General features: G+C 33.3%; 1 pseudogene; it reads right to left on the bottom strand.

Moving 5' to 3' along the window:
* Positions 1-9983: 9983 nt before the first annotated feature.
* The window catches only part of LOC133305605 (midasin-like), a 31131-nt pseudogene continuing 20087 nt past the window's right edge, over positions 9984-21027 (bottom strand).

Genomic DNA, 21027 nt, shown 5'->3' with positions numbered 1-21027 from the left:
CAGCTCATTTTGCCAACTCAACCCAACTCATTTTTAATGAATTACAAGTCAAACCCTACCGCCATTGCCCACATACATTTTTCTTTCACAAGGAAAAATTGGTTTGCTTCCTCTTACATTATGGTCGCTTTACCCTTTAATAATAGTATAATACCGCCGTCGTGGATATAACTTGATCTCTTTGCGTACTTTATCAGTTACCCAAAATCTTCTAGATACTGAAACTGAGAAATCCAAACCCACTCCAAAAAACAAATAAACCTACTTTCTTTCTCTACACCTTGGTATTCGATCGAACCTTCCCCTGATAAATCAGGCTGGCCTAAGACCCAATTATTAGCCACCATACAATAAATCAGGCTCATAAGTCCACCATACAATAAATCAGGTTCACAAGTCCTGCTCCTACCTCATCGAGTGACATAAAGTCTGACGCGAAGGCTATATGATTGTTATATTTATTTGGCATTTATATAAACACATGCAGTTGACATTATAGGAGTTTTTAGTTCACACTTAAAAAGAAATTCTAGGAATTTTCCGCATCCGAGTCAGTTGATAATCAATGCGTATATCCATCTAATCAAGAGAAGAAATTGGACATAAGGTGGGATATAGGTAGAGGCTAGATACGATACGGCCACGTAATTAGAAAACACCTACATGAATTGAAGATAAATGCTAGGCCAATTGCAATTGGAAACTTCATTTTTCATTAAACTTCCTTTCGTGGAAAATCAGTATATGATGACAATTAGATGAACCTATTTCATTGGATGGGTAGTCTTCTCTTCTTTAAATTCCTCTTAATTTCTTTCTTTTTCCTATGTGATTGTCTACTACAAGATAGAATATTCAGCGCTCCCGGCCCACATACACTGAGAGGAAAAAGAGAGAATATGAAGAGAGAGAATCAGATCACTGAATATTTTTTCCTACTATAAATAACAATCGAACAGGTTTATACACATATATAGCCTGAATTAAAATGATTTTTTAAGCGCAAGAAATAATATTTTTTTGTTAACAAAATTCAAAATTTTAATGAAAATATGATAAATATTAATTAAATGTGATTGTGATTTATTGAAAAATCAAAGTTGACTTCAAGTATTTATAGGATTTGGGTAAGTGATTCGCGAAGAAATTTATAGGATTTTTTTTAAGCTTTCCATAAATATTAATATGAAATAATTTGGTACAAAATGGTCAAGAATGACCTGAAATAAATTGAAGTTGTTTATTTGAAAAAATGAGTTAAATTTAATTAAGTCAAGTAAAAAAATTCATGAAACAAGAAATTGAATCGATCTTTTCATTCACTCAAAAACTTTCTTATAACAATTTTAATTATAAAACTTTCTAAATTTACATCTTAAAACAAATACACATTTTAAGCAGAAAAACAAATTAAAACACTATTTATTTGTAGTTGAATATCGCGAAGTTTCTTTTGTTAACATTATTTTTTTTTTTGGATTACTTTTGTTAACATTATTATTGTTCTTGTTGAGTAATAATAAATTTCAAAAAAATTCCACTTTGCATAATTTTAATACATTCAAAAACTGCAAATATATATCAGTTTGAATATGTAAAAGATATTAACAGTCCACATATCATGTATTGCTGTATGTAATCCATTCGTATTATTTTTTACAAACATATAATTTCTCAATACAATCTTTTGTTGACAAGGGTTAGCAAGACAATAATAATGGTGTAATATAGTTGTCACTATCATTGTTTTATGAATAAAAGGAACAAATCCAAGCAAGTGGATTCTTCGACCAAATGATTCTTGCATTTTGTTTGACGAAACATTGAAAAGTGAAGGTACTTCCAATTTTGTTACTGACAAATCTGTTACGTGTTTACAAAATAAATCTAATTTGGTTAGATTCCCGTTTGATTGGTCTTCTTTTAATACATTCAACATCAATCACGTGCCACTAAAGCAATTTCTTGGACCTTGTACTCCATGTTTTAAGACTTGTAATTGTCATGAAAAATAATGGACTACCTTTTCATAAAATTTACGTATATACTTTCACAGTTAGATATGTATTAGTATCAGGGAAATATAAGAATCATGTTGCAGGAATGGCACTTCATTCCTGCAACAAGGATCTGCTGCCGTATTCTTAGGATACGGCGTCGTATCCTGATGTAGTTTGATTTTTTTTTTTAAGCGTGGGACCCACACTTGATTTGTGTGTGCAGGAAAGTGCTCTAGTCATGTCACATGACAAAAAGCGAACCCTTAGTATTATTATTTATTACACAAATATTATTAATTATAATTATGATACCGATATCAAACAAAAAATTTAATACCTTATTTAAATGTCAATATTTGTTCTTGATCTAACAACTCTAATTTATAAGCATGTGCGCCATAGATCTACTTGATCTAACGATCTTTAAATGAGATATCAAACTTTTAATTTGATATCAATATTAAATGATCCTATATCCTTTATTATTATTGTTGAGATATATAGTCCCACATTGATTGTATGAGCAACTAATGTCAAGTTTATAAGGCCTTGGGCACTCTCACCCTTTGAGCTAGCTTTTGGGGTGGTGTATCCCAAGGTTCTTTACATGCTATCAGAGCCTCGCCGTTTCCCACTTTCTCTTGTGGAGTTTCTTAACACAGGTAGGCTGGGCCTGTTGCATTGTCCACTCTTCAAGCCCAATAGGCTCTTGTGTGAGGGAGCGTGTTGAGATATATAGTCCCTACATTGGTTGTATGAGTAACTAATGTGGAGTTTATAAGGCCTTGGACACTCCCACCCTTTGAGCTAGCTTTTGAGATGATATATCCTAAAAGTCTTTACAATTGTTTTTCTTAAGGGCATTTGGTTGAGGAGAAATTTTTTGAATACTAGAGAAATGTAATTGATAGGAAAATGGTTAAAAAGTGAGTTTGATAGGAAAATATAAAAAAAGTTATTTGATTAGAAAAAATTTATATTTGGTTGAAAGTGAAATATTAGTAGGAAAATAGGATTCAATTACCACAACACCCCTTTGCTTATTTGGTTTTTATATGAAAGAAAGAGAAAAGAGACCCCAACTATAGGGCATTTTTGTCATTGCAAATTGAGCTCTTTTTAGTTGCACAGCTAAATCTCAAAAACCACCGTTTCATGTGGTTTTTCAAAATAGTGTTTTCTATCTATTTTGCAAATGAATTGCAATGGATGGGGAAACAATTTTGATGGTAAAATTTGTTAAACACTTGCACCAAACATGGTTAAATAGAACTCCCAATAAAAGTTGCCTAGCTATCCATATTAAAAACTCCTACCAAACACCCTTAGGGGAGCGTTTGGTTGGAGCTTTCTTAAAATATAGCAAGGCAACTGAAAGTGGGATTGTGTGCTACCTATGTTTGGTACAAAATATCAAGTTTTTTCCCTAGCAAACCAATTTACCCAGCTATTGATGATTGTTTGCAAAATCAGATGAAATACACTATGCTCAAATCCCACTTCCAATGTGGTATTTGACGTTAGCCAGCTAAATGAAAAAAAGATGATGAAGGAGATGCCAAAATTACCCTCTTCTAACAGTATTTTCTTGCTCCAGCTTTAATGGCGAGTGCTGAGTGTTCTCAAAACAGCATTTGAATCTTCAATATTTGCATGCTTCACCAACTCCTCACAAACAATACCCATAACCCAAATAATATGATTTTCTGAAAATGCAAATGCAATTGGAATTCTCATCACAAAGGAATCAACTTTTTGAGTTTTTGCAACCTCTGAACCTAACCCAGATGGCTAAAGAGTTGTAATATGTCATGGGGTTCTGTTTTTCAGTCTCATTGAATCAATATCTCAAATGGGTTTTCTGATTCTTGGACTGCTGTGAATTTTCTTTTGTTTTTTTTCTTCATCTTTTTTTGTTGTTGTTGTTCTTTCACTTCTTTGTTGGTTTCTTGGTGTGTGAAAGTGTTAAGATGGGGAAAGAGATGATAGAGAACGTGAATGATGATGGAGAGCTTGATGAGCTTGAGATGTTGCTGAATGAGATCCCTTAGATGACCCATTAACCACCGACAACATATATGGCTTTGTACTGAAAAAAAAAAGGGTAAAGGGTAGGTGATTAAAAAAAAATTAAAAACAGGATATTTTCGTAATTGCAACTTATTTCTCATCTATATTTTACCTCAAACCAAACATAGACTTTATAAATCTTACCTAATTTGTCTGGTAAAATTTTTTCTAACCAAACAACTTTTTTTACATTTTCCTACCAAACTCACTTTCTAACTATTTCCCTATCAATTACATTTCCATAGTATTCAAAAAATTTCTCCTCAACCAAACGTCCCCTAAGGGTTTTAGACGCGATAACACTTATGAGATGTTTAGTACAAGATATTTTATAAGATTTTTTGATAAATTAAATTTTTTAAATTTTTAATTTTCGAATATTATCGTAAACTGAATGTTTTCATTATATTTCTGAAAATAGAAATTCTCGAATAAAAAAAATTTTCTCCTCTACCAAACACCCCTTACTATGTAATGAGTCCGTTATGATAAAAGAAACATTCACACATTTCTTTATGGATTTGATGTTTATCCTTTTAAAGAATATAAGTTATGTCATTTTAGGAGAGAGATAGACACAAAGAATAGAAATCACGAGGGAGAAAGTGAGTGGGTTTTTTAATTTAAATTTTAAATAAAAAAATTATTATTTTGTGTCTATTTCTCTCTTGAAATGACATAACTTTATATCATTTAAAATGACAAACACTTTTCTCTTTCTTTTATTATATGGTTGTCCGCAAAAAAATAAAAAAAAATTCATGCAATGAATACCCATAAATACTAGCTCATATGTAAAAGGGAAAAATGTTTCTGCAGTTAATGCAGATAAGTTATCTGCATTTATTCCCAAAACGATGTCATTTTGGTATTGAAATATTAAAAAATTATAAATATAAAGACTATTATAACCCTAAAATAAATTAAAATTACAAAAATACCATGATTTCTAATAACGTCGTATTCGACTTACTGCAGATAACTTAACTTATCTGCAGTAACTTGAGAAAATATGTGAAATATGTGAAAGAATCAGCTGCGAGTACCGTGTGAATAGGGCTTAGTGGTTTGTTTTCATTAACAAGGGCTTCACATGCCTTTCAAACATTTAAGATGCTAAATAGAAAAGTTGCTTATTGCGCCACTCCAATTTGTCAACATTTTTATGAAGAATATTTTTAGTGTATGAGGATTTCTGTCACTTGAGCATGCAAAAAAGTCCTAGAAGATGCTAATGTAAATTTTTGTGCCAATACATGGTGATAGAATACATCAAAAGAAAACTAATCAAAGTGGGAATCTAACCAAAATAAAGAATTAAATGTTGTAGTAAATGTGGTGATTAGAAATTTTTTCAAGTTTCGTTATACATGACGAACAGATTGCCGCCAATCATCAATCGGTCAAGGAATCCACTTGCTAGTGCATGTCAATTTCATTCCAATTTCCTAACAGAAAAAACAATCATGGTGTGTATTCTTTTCAATGCTCGATTCAAAGCTTTATCTGTACAACTATAATTGGCTTCTTAGAAGTTCATTCATAGAACCCATTCTTTCCCAGCTAAATAATTCATTCAGAAATCTATAATCGTGTATTCGAGCACATTAATTAGTTGAAATAATTAATTGGCGAAACACAACCCACACGAACACACACACGCGCATCAAGCGTGGGAATTAACATTAAGAAACAGAACAAGGGGCATTGTGATCCGAAAGCAGCAGCAACCCACAAGTGGGTCCCACTGTTTGAAATCCATAAAAAATTGAAGAAAACTTAGGTTAGTCAAAAAAATAGAAAAAGAGACCCAAGAAAAATAAACTTCAAAATTTTATACAATAACAATCATAAATATACACACCAGCGTCTCTGCTAACATTCCTATTACAGAATCACATATATGGTATACGAAACTACCATAAGTGGTAATTTCATTTTTTTTTTTAGTATCAAAGAATTTCAACGAAAAAAAAAAGAGTGAGATTAAACATTAATTAATCTAAGTGAACACGTACGCCCTGCAGAGACTATATAACATATGATTGGATTTGTGAGAATCAGGCATCGGAGTTATAGCCACTTGGAATGGTAGAAGGGCTGCTATGAGTGACAGAAGCTCCGTCTTCTTCTCCGTTACCGTTCCTCCTTCCTAACCCAGCACCAGCCAAAGAAACTAACGCCGTCGCAGACCTGACGAAACTCTTCAGTACTCTGATCTTGACTTGCCCCCTCTTCGGTGGCAACGTTCCCGTGAACGTGGTTTTGCTGCTGTTTGATTTGGTTGTGATGATGTGCTCCATTTCTAGAGAGAGAAAGAAGAGAGTGAGAGATGTATGTTGATGATGGTAATGATTGGTGTGAGTGAAGAAGAAAGAGGCTGTGACACTAATATATGTAAAAGAAAAAAAGTGTCTGACACGACTCAGTAACTTGGTCTCGAAGATTTACTGAGTCCCTCATATAACCAACTCGGGTCTGTGTGCGAAATACTCAATGGGTTGTGCGTCTGGGCCTGGGCCTCGGGTTGAGTGCGTTCCCGATTGATTTCTGACCCGACCCGATTTAACTCGTCTTCCTGTATACAAGTGAGGCCCCACTCTTGGATTAGGACTTAGGATATTTGCTCCCATGGGGAAGAATCAAAACGTGATTTTTTTAATTTTTTTTGCTTAACATTTTTTATTTTTTATTTTCAAAAATTTAAAAACAATACATTAAATGAAAAAATGCATTATTTTTTTTTTTCATAATTATTAATTTGAAACATGTAAATTAAAAATAGAAACAGAAAACAAATCAAGCATCTTTTGAACTTTCCTCATAACATTATATGTCCTTTGCCACTTTAGTTCATCCTCATGGGCTCATCTTGTATGTTTGTTAATTTGATTAAGTTGAATAATATGAGTTTGACATATATGGAAAAATTTATTACAATAAAAATAAAATTTCATTATACATAATATGTATCAAATGAAATAAATATGATAAATTGAAAATAAATTGAAGATAAGTATGGTCAAAACAAGACCAACAGAGATCTGAGCCTCTGCCCCTTTGAGTGGGAGACAAAGGCCCCACTTGCCTCCCTGATCTATCAAATGAAATGAATTGCTTAATATTGTGTGCTTGAAATGTCAAATTTAATAGGCTTTTTCTTTATTGCTTTTCAAGACCATGAACAATATCGTCAAAATAAGTTTTTATTTTGAAGAAAAACTATTAATTTTTTTTTTATATTTTTTAAATACATTTTAAGTAAAAAATGATTTAAAACTTTGTTAGTAGAGTTCAATACACGCGCCTGTGATGATATTACGGGCAAAGTGCAAGCCAAATAGCTTAAGATTCAATTGATTCAAACAGGAAATGAAATTTAAATAATTATAAAAAGAAATAAGCTTACAATTATTAATCATTAAAGTATATTTTTGTAATTGTAATTGTACAAAATTTTTAACTTATAGTGAATTTTCATGGTAGGAATCAGTTTAAAATGTCAAAAAAAGTAGTTTATAATTAAAATTTGTCAAACAGCTAAATAAATTCCAAGGTCATTTACTCGCATCCATGGTCGATATGATAGTTGTTGGAGGACAACGCCATAATGATCCAATTTCAAATGCTGGTCAGAGTCCAAAAAATAAAATAAAAATTCCAAGGTCATTTAGCGGTGAGGTTTATTTTGAAACTCAACTAAAATCTGTTTTGAATATCAACTTCTTATTATTAGGACAAAGTTTTAATAAATTTATGAAATATATTCGCCTCTAAGTTATATTTTAAAATTTTAAAATGAAATGTATACTTTTTATTTTGTGTTACTGATATCAACATATTGATAAATTTTAATATTATTTTAATACCTATATATTCGAGTTTTCAATTGTATCACGTAAAGTTGATGAATTTGTATTTTACAAAAGGTTATAATATATAGAAAGATTAATGGGATAAATTACTTCAAATCATAATAAAATAAGAAAATTAATAATACATATAATTATAATATTAATATAGATAATTCTAATATTTTAACACTCCCACTCAACTTAGGGCATATATGCGCTAAACTTACAATAAAATATAGTCTATTTGGGAGATCTTTAAGAGTTTTGGTGAAAATATTCGTAAATTGACAAATGTTGTCTTGATGTCTTCCGATTATCAAAACAAGTTGCTGTAAGGGGTTATGTCCAGATGGACGTCGTGCAGCAAGAGTATTCTCTTGCATGAACATGAACATGAACATGAAGATGCATAATAAAGTGTCAATAAAAAGACAACCAAACTTTATGTTAATCCAGCTAACCTTAATCCCACCAGCCTCTCCAGTGAATGAATGGCCTGTCAAAACCATGCAGTAAATTTATGTTTCGTTTCGTTTCGTTCCGAAGCTAGTCATAACAGCCAAGCTCCCCATTTCTAGTTGACAAACAGAACGGCATACTGTAACCAAAGCTTCAATAGCGACATATATTACCGCAGGAATCCTCTGACATACTTCGTGAATCATCACCAGCAATCAGGACTTGGTAATCACGTTGTGATTTTGTTATTTTGTGATCTTATAAAATTAAGATTTTAATTCTAAAAGAAATTTTTAAGAGGAATATTACTCTAATATTACAAGAGAACAATTCTCTCGTGTACTCACAAATTAAAAGAGAGAGGATAGAGAAAAAATAAAAATATAGAGTGAACCGCACATTTAATTTGTGAGTTCATAAATTCTCTCAGAGAATAATATTTCCAAATTTTTAAACATAAAAGTTAGCATTAATAGACGCAATTCTAATATCAAACTACAATTATTTACTTAAATTAAAGCTTAAACCATATAACAGAAGTTAGAGCAATGTGAATAATTTTAATTCTTAAATGTGGGTGTACTGAAGATCATTGATTTGACCATAAAACATAACTTCTTTGCAAAAATGCAAAAATAAAATTATATAAAATCTACCCTCACTTCTACCATCACAAGTTAGGAAACCTTGTGCAGCAAGAATTTCCCTTTAAATATGGGTGTGGGTTAAAAATGACATGATTTTGTTATTTTGTAATTTTATAAAATTAAATAAATTTTTAAATATAAAAGTTAGAATTAATAGACGTAATTCTAATATCAAACTAAAATTATTTACTTAAATTAAAGCTTAAAACAGGTACACAGAGCAGAAGTGGCCTGGACTTTTTCATATTAAATCAACTAAAGAATGTGAATTAAGTCTGTCAACTCATTGCAGACGATAATAGTCTAATAGAGATGAACCGGTGAAATTTTGGGGAATAACCTCTGCTATTGCCAGTTGCATATCCAACATAATTTTTGATGGATGACTTGGCAATTTATGCATCAATGGATACATTTTAGTTACTGTAAACTACTGGTATTTTAAGAACTGCAATTGTACATTTACACGAAAATTCTGGAGGATCCAGATCCATATAATAACCATAAAAGCAGTTTCATGAGCAATTCTATAAACTTCAATAATATATTCAATTTGTTGCTCTACCTAAATATGAATTAACAAAGCCAACAATGTTGCTGTTAATACCACAGCACAATACCTATCACATTCATAAGTTAAAGAGTTAGTTATTCTAGTGTCAGCTGTACAAACGGAAATAACAACCATTGTGTTCATCGAGTTGCATCTCGCCTATCTCAATAATATTTTCAATCTCCGATCAACTTTGATATCTGTGACTCCAAACTAGTATATGATTGTCATTATTTTAAATATTTAATAAAATTTTCACCTGAACTCCCTATATTTGCCATTAGGGGGTATCATGTCAATAACAAAATTGATACAAAAGGCACTTGTTATTAAGAATAAACGAATGTAGCTAAAACATGAAATTTGAAATCAAAGCAGCATCTGTACTTTGAATTCCATTGTTATATAATTTTGTGTACTACTGTACATACAATATGGAGCAGAGCCCATATTAATTCAATGATTTTCTATCCTCTCACCCTCCCAAAAAAATAAACCGCTTTGATGTAAAAAAACCAGGTCAGATGTGCACTCTTTCATTCAAGAATGATACTTGCACCAAGTAAATGAGTCTTCAATTCTTTTTCAGCCAAGATGAACACAATTAACTTTGTTAACCAAGTTAACTTTGTTGCATAAGCTCCATCCACTGAAATCAACCCAACAAAATGAACAGAATTAACTTTGTTAATCAAGATTTTTATTTATTTATTTTTTTTCACTTTTTTTTTCTGCCTCAGAAAGGCGGAAGAGACTCAAACTTACCTGTCTCAGTAGGTTTGCAAGAGTCCTAGGCAGTGCCTCAATATTCCTCAGAACAATATAGTAGGGAAAGGGAAAGGAATCCATATACATGTAAACTTCACCAGAACGATATTCCTGCAGTCCAGAAAGTTATGATCAGAGGAAAGAAGAGTTGATGTACTCTGATAAAAATCACTCGAGCACAATGAACGATACCTTGAGATCCATAATCGAATTCCGAGAATTATCCAGAACCAAGTAAGCAACCATTCGATTACCAGTTGATAGATCTCTAACACACTGCTTTATTTTCGCCTGAAAAAATTAAAATTAAAGACCAGTGATCAAAGAGGCAAGTAGCTGTGAGGAAAAATGGAAACACTGCAAGCATATTTTAATCAGGTACCTTATCAGGAAACACACCATCTCCAACTATCAAAACAAGTTGTTGTAGGGGGTTATGTCCAGATGGAAGTCGTGCTTTTGCAACCGCAGCATCTAGCTTGTTAGTCAAGTACTTCAGCAGATCAACAACTGGCTCATCAATAATAGTATTCTCTTGCATGAATGTCAAATGAGAGACCATCTGCTCCTCAGTCAAAATAAACAGTTAGATGCTTTCATACTCATACAACAAAACATACATAAAGTGTCAATAAAAAGACATCCAGACTTTATGTTAATCCTGCTAACCTTAACCCCAGCCTCTCCAGTGAACTGCCTATCAAAATCATGCAATAATTTTATGTTTCCTTTCGTTCCAAAGCTTGCAACAGCCAAGCTCCCCATTTCCAGTTGAGAAACAGCACGACATACTGTAACCAAAGCTTCAATAGCGACATCACCGCAGCAATTCTCAGACATACTTCGTGAATCATCAACAGCAATCAGGACTTGGTAATCACGTTTATTTGGTCTGGTTCGCCTCAACCATATTTTATCTTTAGTATAATGACTTGCTATGTATGGAATTACCTGAGATTATTTTGAAGGAAAAAAAAAAGGGTAAGCACTAATATTTCCTCTACAAAGGTATATTATTTTAAGGTCTATTCCTATTTATAAGAATACATCATCTACCTTTTTCATATTTATCCTTTTGCCAGTTCTATAATCCCCTTGGAGCTTGCTAGCCACAGTGGGCTCCATTACAAGGCGCAATTGCTCAGTCAACTCCAAAGACAATTTTGTTGTTCTAAGTTCATATCTCCTCCAGAGAGCAGCAGCATCATCTTTCACACAATCAGGAACGTCACAAGGATCTTGGTGTTTACCGAAATCATTGTCATCCACAGAAAGTTGGCTTATTTTATTAGTGTTCTCACTCAAGTATGATCTCCTGACAGAAACCAAATCTTCCAAACGATTTTCAGGATCAATATTCTCGCTAGCAAGAAGTTTCACTGATCCTTCATCTATTGACTTCTCTATGGCTGACATATTCACTTGCTCCGTTTTTTCATTTTTGGGGATTACAGAAGAATTACTTACGGAATCTATTTCTGATTTTTCCTTCTCAAACTGCAACTTTGCATCTTCTCCAGCAAGACATTCTTTATCAAGCTTATTGCCATCAATGTTTCTGTCAACCTGCTCCAACGATGCAGGCCCCAAAGCCTGAGCTGTCCCCTTTTCATATCCAGAAACATAGCCATACTCATCCGCATTATCATCTTCCATTTTATCCTGCTTCTCTATGTTATCTTCCTGGAGATCACCAGATACTCTAATTCTTTCTTTCAGGGACTCAAGTGCATCACCTATACTTCGATAAGGATTAGTTTGGTTTTCCTGAATAAATGAAGGCTTGTGCTGTGGAAGGCAAGATTTAGGTTGATCTTTACTTAATCCCCCAGCAGCAGCATTTGATGAGTCTGACATGTTAAGATCCATCTCAGACATACTACTAGAAGGAAAGCCTCCCATGAGAGCAGGGTTGTCAAAGTCATTATGACTATTTGACCAATTTGACTCTGCCGCTATATTTTCAGAACCAGATGTCTGCCAATCAACTTTGGACAGTGATGCTGATTCAGCATTGAAAACTTGCTTATTAACCAACTCAGAAGATTCAGATGTATCTTTTTTTGGTTCTATGGAACTCATGTCCGCATTCTCTTGATGGTCCTGAACTAGATCATCCTTTTCTGAGGTTACATCAACTTCAGCATGTGCTTCTTCCATAATTTCATCAGGTGGGCATGTCTCTTCATGCTGGTTTCCTTGGTTTTCATTCTCAGTTGAATCACCTTGCCCTTCAGGATCTCCCTCTTCCATATGATCCGCATTTTCCTTTACATCCAAATCCATATCCATGTCGGAAGTTTCATCCAACTCATCAGGCTTCAATCCAGTAGGATCAGAATATGCTGATTCTTTGTCCACATTCACCTCATCGCCATTCTCTCCATCATCAATGTCATCCTGGGTTGCAGTTTCATCATACTGAGCATCACCTTCATCACAATTACCATCCCCACGTTCATTGGCGGAAGAGTCATCCTTGGCTCTTAACTCTTTGTTGCTTCCATCTCTATCCCTTACTGAAGGTCCAGATTCATACTGCTCTCTTGTATCATTGGGAGTTTCATCTTCATTCTTATCCCACACTTTCTTGTCAACTGCTTCACTGTCTGGTCCAGTGGGTCCCATTTTAGACTCAAGTTCCTCATTCTCACCATCAACATCTTCGTCTTCTACGGAGTCCTCACTAAGGCTTAGTGCATCAGCCTGAAAATCCTGCTCCATCTCAATCCCTGTATTATTGCCACTTGGCACTTCCCTGGAGTCATCTTGTTTTTCATTTTGCTGCAGCATTGGCATAAGAATAGGATACATAGCTTGAGAAATCAAATGCAAGGGAAGAATCTTACCAAATGATGCAAAATAAATAAGCCCCAATGCTAACCTGTTCACGTGTTCCCAGTAGTTGATCTTCATCAGCAATCTGATCACTGACATCATTTAATCCGACACCCTCCCCCATGCCTGTCCCACTTGCATCTTCAGATGAATTGAGCGTTCCATCCTCCTCCTGGCTTTCAGTTGAAATCCCAAAACCTTTTGAAAATAAAGAGGCTAAAATATTTGCAATCACATGAGTTGTTACTGATACCTGCAATTTGACAAATGGAATTATATCAAATCATATTGAGGTATTAATAATATAAAGAATTTTGGCAGATAGGCTTTTTGTCTAATGTATTATCTGAACATAAAATATATCTCTTACATAATATACATCATACCCTAGAAAGAAAGAAAAAAATGCTTATACACGGAATGAGGTAAATGTTTAGAAAGCTTACGGATTTGTGCATGGATAAGAAATTTTTCAAGAGCTCATCACCAAAATTCAGTAATAGATCCAGGAACATGTGTAGATTTCTAAAATGAGCTCCTACTTTGCAAGAATAACTGTTAATTTTATTGTCACAATGATTCATCAGCTTCTCCTACACAGGGAGTGTATCATCAGTTTAGTCATCTAGCAAGAAAGAGTATTAGGATAAACTGGGATGGAACAAAAGTACAAAACCTACCCCACAAGCGATTGTTTTGAAAAGATTCTCACATAGAATGTCCAAGCTGAGATTTGTGACAAATGAGTCAAATAGCAATTCCCATGAAGCAATATTTACCATGGACTCTTCAACTATTGGGCTCTTGCTTGACAAACACACATTTTGCAAGACAGTTTCAATATGCTGATATGTACACATAAGAACTTCATCGAATCTAGCATTGAGCTCTGCACATTTCTTTTCACAAAATCTATCCTCTTCCGATGAATCTACTGGATTAGGATTTGCATTTATTCCAGTGGTGAACTCTTCCTCAATTGATTTTGCCTGAAGAGTAAATGTTTTAAATCCCAAGCATCTCATTCAAATTACAAGGTTTCACAGGGCTGAGTCAAAAGATAGGATACCTTCTCAATTATTTCTAGGAAATGATGAATCATAACTTCTTTAACTGTGCTTCTATCCAGATCTTGCTCCTGTAGTGCCTGAAAATTATCTTTAAAATCCTTTACGACCTTGAAATTTTCGGATACAAGCTGCTCCATTTCTTGAGTAACAATGCAAAGATGTGAGGAAAAAGTCACGGCAGTGACAGCTTTCTTCCGCCCAATTAGGTAACAATCCAATGATTCCTGTAATTATGCTTCCATTAATAGAAGTTCATAGGTACCTGTGCAAATTTAAAGCAATTCACAACCAAAAACCAGTATATACCTTTGATTTACAGAACTCTGGTAAAAATTCTTCAATAGAACAAATCATCTGACTTGCTGAAGGTCTTGCTCTTTGACAAGTGTTTAAATGGCTATTTTCTAATACCCTTAGTAAAAGCAATTCTTCATGCGATATAGCACACAGACTATCAAATAATTGCTGCATAATCAAGAAAGAACATTAATATCAGAAGCCCAAAACACAGTAGCAAAACAAATATTCAAATGAAAATGTAATAATAACACTTACCTTCTGTTGCCACATGCATTTGAAAGTGGCAAGCTGTTTTGGAATAATAGAGCACATATAAATGGTATTGTTGTCAGTGGAGGAAAATGAAAACAACTTTCCCAGGGTAGATACACATTCTCTAAAACATTTCAATTGTTTGTCAAAAGCACTGGCAGCTGCGAGTTGCTTCTGTTGTATCTGAATGAGCTGACCGAGGAAAGAACTAGACCTATCAACCTACAGAAATCAAGTTCACATTAAATATATCAAATGCAGAATGTAAAAAATCACATTTCTTGTGATTCAAAAGGCATACAGCAACAAGTGGTTCAGTCTGATATTACTACCACTAAAGTATGACAAAGGCAATGCAGTAGACATGTAAAATAATTATTAAATAACTAATCTCTACAAATGTGAAGAAAAGGCAGCAAGGTAAGGAAATACACAAAAAAAGAGGGGAACAAGGAAAGAAAAGAAAAAAGTAAATTGATATGCAAGAAAACCAAAATGAAACTAAAAAGAAAAAAAGGAATCTTAATAAAATTTAAAAATTTGAAAACAAAATTACTTACAGACAAATAACTGTTGTAAATACGGAAAACATAAGTTGTAATAAAAGCCAGATTAGTGTTTCCTTATTTTTAGGATTTAGTTTTATTCTTTCTTCAGCCTATTAGGTCCATTAGTCTCTATATATATTGTAACCCTTTTGTACCTGTACTCTTGAGAATGAATAATATTTTTCAGTTTTTCTCCTTCCAAGTATAATTCATCCTCAGAGATTGTCATTATATATTAGTGTCCTTACACTACCAATATTTAAAGATATTTTACCTGTTCTAGAGTCACGTCTTTATGAGGATTGAGACATGTCTGCTGCAGAAGAAGCACAGACACAACACTCTTGAAATAATACTCGATGGCTGTTTTCCACTCCATAAGCAAGCTTTCTTCACGGACATTCTTATCTTCAACTGCAGCAGCGATTTCCAAGGTTACCGAAGGTAACCTACTATTTGTTAGCAGTAAATATTGCATGTTCCCAGAGAGCTGAAGGAACCACCAAGTTTTATGCTGATCCTGTAAATTTGTTTAATTAAAACAGAGAGAAAAAATGGAAAATTTGTTAGCATGTTTTAATAATGAAGTAATATAAACATTCATGAAAACAAAGATCTAAGTTTCACACTGCCTTATATGTAGACTTGTGCCGAGACAACCCACTGCTTTCTAAAAGCTCAAGAAGCTCAGACAAGGCTCTTCTCTTTCTTTGACTGTTTTTTTCTTCCTTCAGAAGATCACCACGGTCAACTGCTGCAATATATATTTTTTCCATCATATGCCACACAGCTTTCCACCCCTTCAGGTAAAGTTTATGTTGGGAATCATCACAAGGTCTAAATATGCTTCCAACTTCTGCACAAATTACTAGGTTCTCACTATTTCCGAACAAGAAACCAACCAGACAGAAAAAACTAGGAATACTAAAAGAAAAAGGATAAGAAAACGAGAGAAAAAAAAAAAAAAAACCTTCAGAATTTTTCTGATGTAAAGATAGATCGTCGAACACTGATGTTTCCTTAAGCTCCAAGTTCTGCAAGGCACAGTCTAAATTTTTGCTGCAGTTCTCAAACCACATGGACCTACATCAGAGAAGACATGTCAACAACTTAAGAATTACAAAAGATTAAAGTATATTGTAAGCCCATCAGCTGTCAGATAACCTGTTTTCATCACTGAATAAAGTCAAATCAAAAGCACCATTGACCAAGCCCTTATTTAGAACATCATAAATGAGCTTATGGCCATGAAAAGATTGAGCTTTTGGTCCTCTTTGTGCAGCTTCTTGGTTAAGGAAAATCGACACAGGCTCTTGCAGAATATCCTACACCAATAAGAAACCAGAGCAACGTATAAAAATCATGTTCCAAGAAGTATTTACAACTTTGGTGTGTGGAGAGAAGAAAATGTGGAGGTGGAGACTAGTGAGGGACAAAATAAAACAGCCCAAATGAAAGAATAGAAACAAACAAAATGTAAGGAGTTGCCTGTGTAAGACCTCCCACTCCAGATACAAAAATGCTTTAAACTTCTTAATGGATTTAAAGACATTGCAAGATGCAACTGTTAAGCATCATCTAAAGACCCAAATATACTCTTGACTTTTTTTTTTTTGTATAGCATAAAAATTTCATTAAAATAAGATAATACCAGACCAAAGGATTAGAAATCCTATAAGATCTTATTACAAATGAAGACGACCGAAGAGTTTATTTCAAATGTACCAAGCAAGCTCAAAGTACAAGGAAAAAACACTGCATATAGTCGGCATTAAGGAAAAACATTGCTTATTATTTGTTCCTTCTTTCTTCATATTGATCTGGCTGCTGGGGGGAGGAGAGGAGCCAATGCATGACGACAGATCACTATTTCAACCAGACTATAAATTAACATCTTATCAAACCAATTATCATAATCACTAAATTTGTTTCTCTAATATTTTTTTCTTTTGGGATAAAAATCACTTAGAATTATTGTAATAGCTAAATATTTCCAGGAGGGCAACAATTTTAAAATTGAGGGGAAATCAAAACCTTGTAAGAAGCCAAAAAAGCAATACAGTTACATATATAGACACAGATATCCAACACGTGAAAAATATATACCACATATTGAAGAGCTAGAATGCTGTAATATATCACATAAATGTAAGTCAATTAAATATTCTTCAAACATATTAGCATTAAAAGAAAGGCCAACTTGACTCAATTATTTGATTAGTTTCCAACACTCATGTATAAAACCAAGACGAACTCAGAGAAGGAACAGTGAAAAACAGAAAAGGATTGCTTAGCATCAAATCGGTCTTTACGTTAAGGTCTTTACATTAAGCAAATACACAGCTTGCCACTTACGGTGTACTTCTGTATAAGCTTCCTCAGCTTCTGCCGACTCTTTTTCAAGTTGTTAATTGATAAATAACTCTTGCCATGCTCCCACACACATAGTTTCACCAGTTCTTTCAGTTCAATATCAATTTCTTTCCTACTTGCATCGATGTACTTCAATACTCTGTAGTAAGTCGCATAATTACACAATCAGACACATTATAAAGCCAGGGAAAAAAAATGGAGAAACAATAAGTAAAAGGAACTCACATTGGTAAGAACTGCACATAGAATCCAAATATATTGTACAAGAATGTGGACTGATCCATCCGACAAGGACTGCAGTAGGCAGTAATGAAGAAAAACCTTTACATTATATTTTCAAAAAAAGCTAACTTGCCAAATATTAAACATTTACTGCTATATATTCACATCAAAATATGATGAGCTAAAAGAACCAAAAACATATTGAATTTGTTTTTGGGGAGGGGAAGACATTAAACTAAAATAGACTTCCATAACGGCTTTCATTATTTTTTTTCCTTTTGTGGTTTTAAAAAAAATTTAACTGCTGGAAATAAAAATCATACCTGGAATTAATTTTCAAGCATGCACTGACATGATTTTGACCTAGGAAAGCAAAAAGAAGCTGAAGGCGTTTCCTGAATTCCCCAATGCTGGATGTGTGAATAAAGTCCTCCAGACTGCAAGATTCAAATGCAAAACAAACGTAAGTCCAGAAAACTTGTGAAAAAAATTGAAAAAATAAAAACTCAAATGAGCAGGTTAAGTTTTTAATCTCTTAACATGCCTCTGGATAATTGATTGATCAGAAGAACTTGGTTCGAGAATAGAGTACAGGGGAAACCACAACTGCAACAAAAGCAGGGGAGAAAGAAATAAGCTAGAGTGCTGCAAACAATAGATCAGAATATTCATAAAAAAACAAAACTAACATTGAGATTAAAAAATTTTCCTACTTCTCAAATATATAGAAATGTAAGCATCATATTTTTTGAATACATCCTTAAAGGAAGACTCAAAAAGATAGGAGTTGTAGATCGTATGCTTTGAACAAAAGGAAAAATATTGAGAGAAGATAAGACAATCAAAAGCACAATCAATTGGATAAAAATATTTTGCAAGATATTAAGAGCAAAACAGTGCTATACATTCGTACAACAGATCCAACAGAATCACCAACTATCATGGACAACAATATCAAAATTATTAGAATCCAGTAAATATGTTTTTTCAGTTAGAAAAGAATACAGAAGATATAATTTCTCAGATACAACAAATAGAAAGAGAAACGAAGAAAAGCCTAAGATTAAGGTTAAGACAATAAAACTTCCAATCCCTTTATGTGTTGTATTTAAAACATCACCATGAAGAAACTGTGCAACAAGCAGAAAGAGACACCAGAAAAAAAAAATCAACTTCTCCCAAAGGAAAATTGTAAGCTGAAATGATTTCTTAAAAATAAAGCATATTTCTCAATACAAATACTCCAAAGAGTGGCAGTGCAAGCTACTTAAGAAGATATTACACAAATGTAATGAAAGGGGTATAGCCTCCAAAAAACAGAAGAGTATATAGAACCAGAACAAACAGGAAAAACACCTTAGCCAAGACCATTAATGTAGTAGAAACGTGGAAGAAAGGAAAATGAATAAAAATATTAATATAGTAAATTCAAAAATCATGATTCTAGTGGTTATAAAAAGATAAGAGAAAAATCTACAACTTATATGATCACTACTTTCCCTGATTATTTTGAATTCTATAAAATAATTCATTGCCAAGTTGGTGCAAGTTAGATTTTGTTTTAACTTAACTCATGTGGAGTGGTGGATTATCTCATAGGATTGGTTTCCATATATTTCATGATTTGTTTCCTTAGTTGATTAGAATTTATTATTAGTATAAATAAGCATCAATGCTCATCATTACACACCATATACAATATTATATTTTATTATTTAGAGTTGGTTCTTTTCTGAGCCTAAAAGGAAACTTCTGAAAGAGCTGCCATGCATTCAAGGAAGATCAGAAGATTGGGAGTGAAGATCAAGCCCCAACACCATATCCCTCTCCTATAAAGATGTTTTGATTTTTTTTCTAGGGTTTCAATTAAACTTGACATTTAGTTTAGATTTTAATAGTTCTTTTGTGCTTTCATTAATGGAAAGGAGTTGCTAATCCAATACTACGTTTAATGCTTCTAATTTATTGGCCACCAATTAGATTGGAGAGGGATACACTAATGAACTAGCCATAGGATTTATGAGTTAGATGTTGAATTGTTTAGTGTATGATCAGATTGTTCACTCATAAAATAAAGTGATTTGCTTGTAGGATAGAAATATACCTACTAGCCATACATAATCAAGATTAGGTAGGGGAAGCATGTTCATATGACCATCGAAGGAAGCTTATAGATGATTTAGTGCCCTAGATTAGCAACTCTAATCCACTAATCTTAGCAATGATGGGATATAAATGAAGCGTTAAGGGATGTTGAACCCTAGGCATTTGAGTCTTGATTGTCATTAAGCATGCAACCCACTTTCTTATTTTCTTTAGGGTTAATATTTAACAATAAATAATTGCATTCCATGTGGGATGTATCTCTTCTTCTACTATAATACTTGTACAACCCATGTACTTACAGGTTGACAACACTTGGATGTGTTAATGTAAAATAAATCCATTCATATGTCTTCATCTAAAGCCTTAAGCTATTAGGTGAAGAGACATTAATGGTTTTACGTTGTTCGGTTAAGACACATGAATGATTTACACCACATTTCTTTAATGAATTTACCATTTCAATAATCATATATAACAAAAACAATAACAAAAAAGTGCCATGTCACTTACCTTTTCAGCATTGTTGTCATACTGATCCATCACTTCGTCAAGCAAAGCTGGCCAAGAGCCCAGTTCCATCTTTTGCCACGATGACAACAGATCAAAAACAGATTTGAATTGATCTATAAGTCATTTAAACGAGAAAAAATTAGTAAAATATGAAGTACACAATCACATCTAAATCACTTGAAAGAGATTTCCTACTTGAGAAGGAGAACTTTGAGCCATTTTCTTGCATAACCTGAGCCTTGTGCAGCAAAAATTGCAACCCTGAAAAAGCCTAAAGAGGAAAAAATAGATAAGACTAGTAAAGTCAAGGATGAAATCATTTTTGTTTTCTATTTTAATAAGCATATATTGTAAAAAGGAACAGTGTGCTAAGGTCATATAACATTGATTAGCACTAGGGATTCAAACACCTTTTTAATTCAATACAGATAAATGGAAACACATGCAAAAAGTATTC

This window comes from Gastrolobium bilobum, unplaced genomic scaffold (genome assembly GCF_033153095.1).
Source record: "Gastrolobium bilobum isolate Gb01-03AN ecotype WA unplaced genomic scaffold, APGP_CSIRO_Gbil_v1 utg1533, whole genome shotgun sequence".
NCBI lineage: Eukaryota > Viridiplantae > Streptophyta > Magnoliopsida > Fabales > Fabaceae > Gastrolobium > Gastrolobium bilobum.
This window is presented reverse-complemented; position numbering and strand designations above follow the sequence as displayed.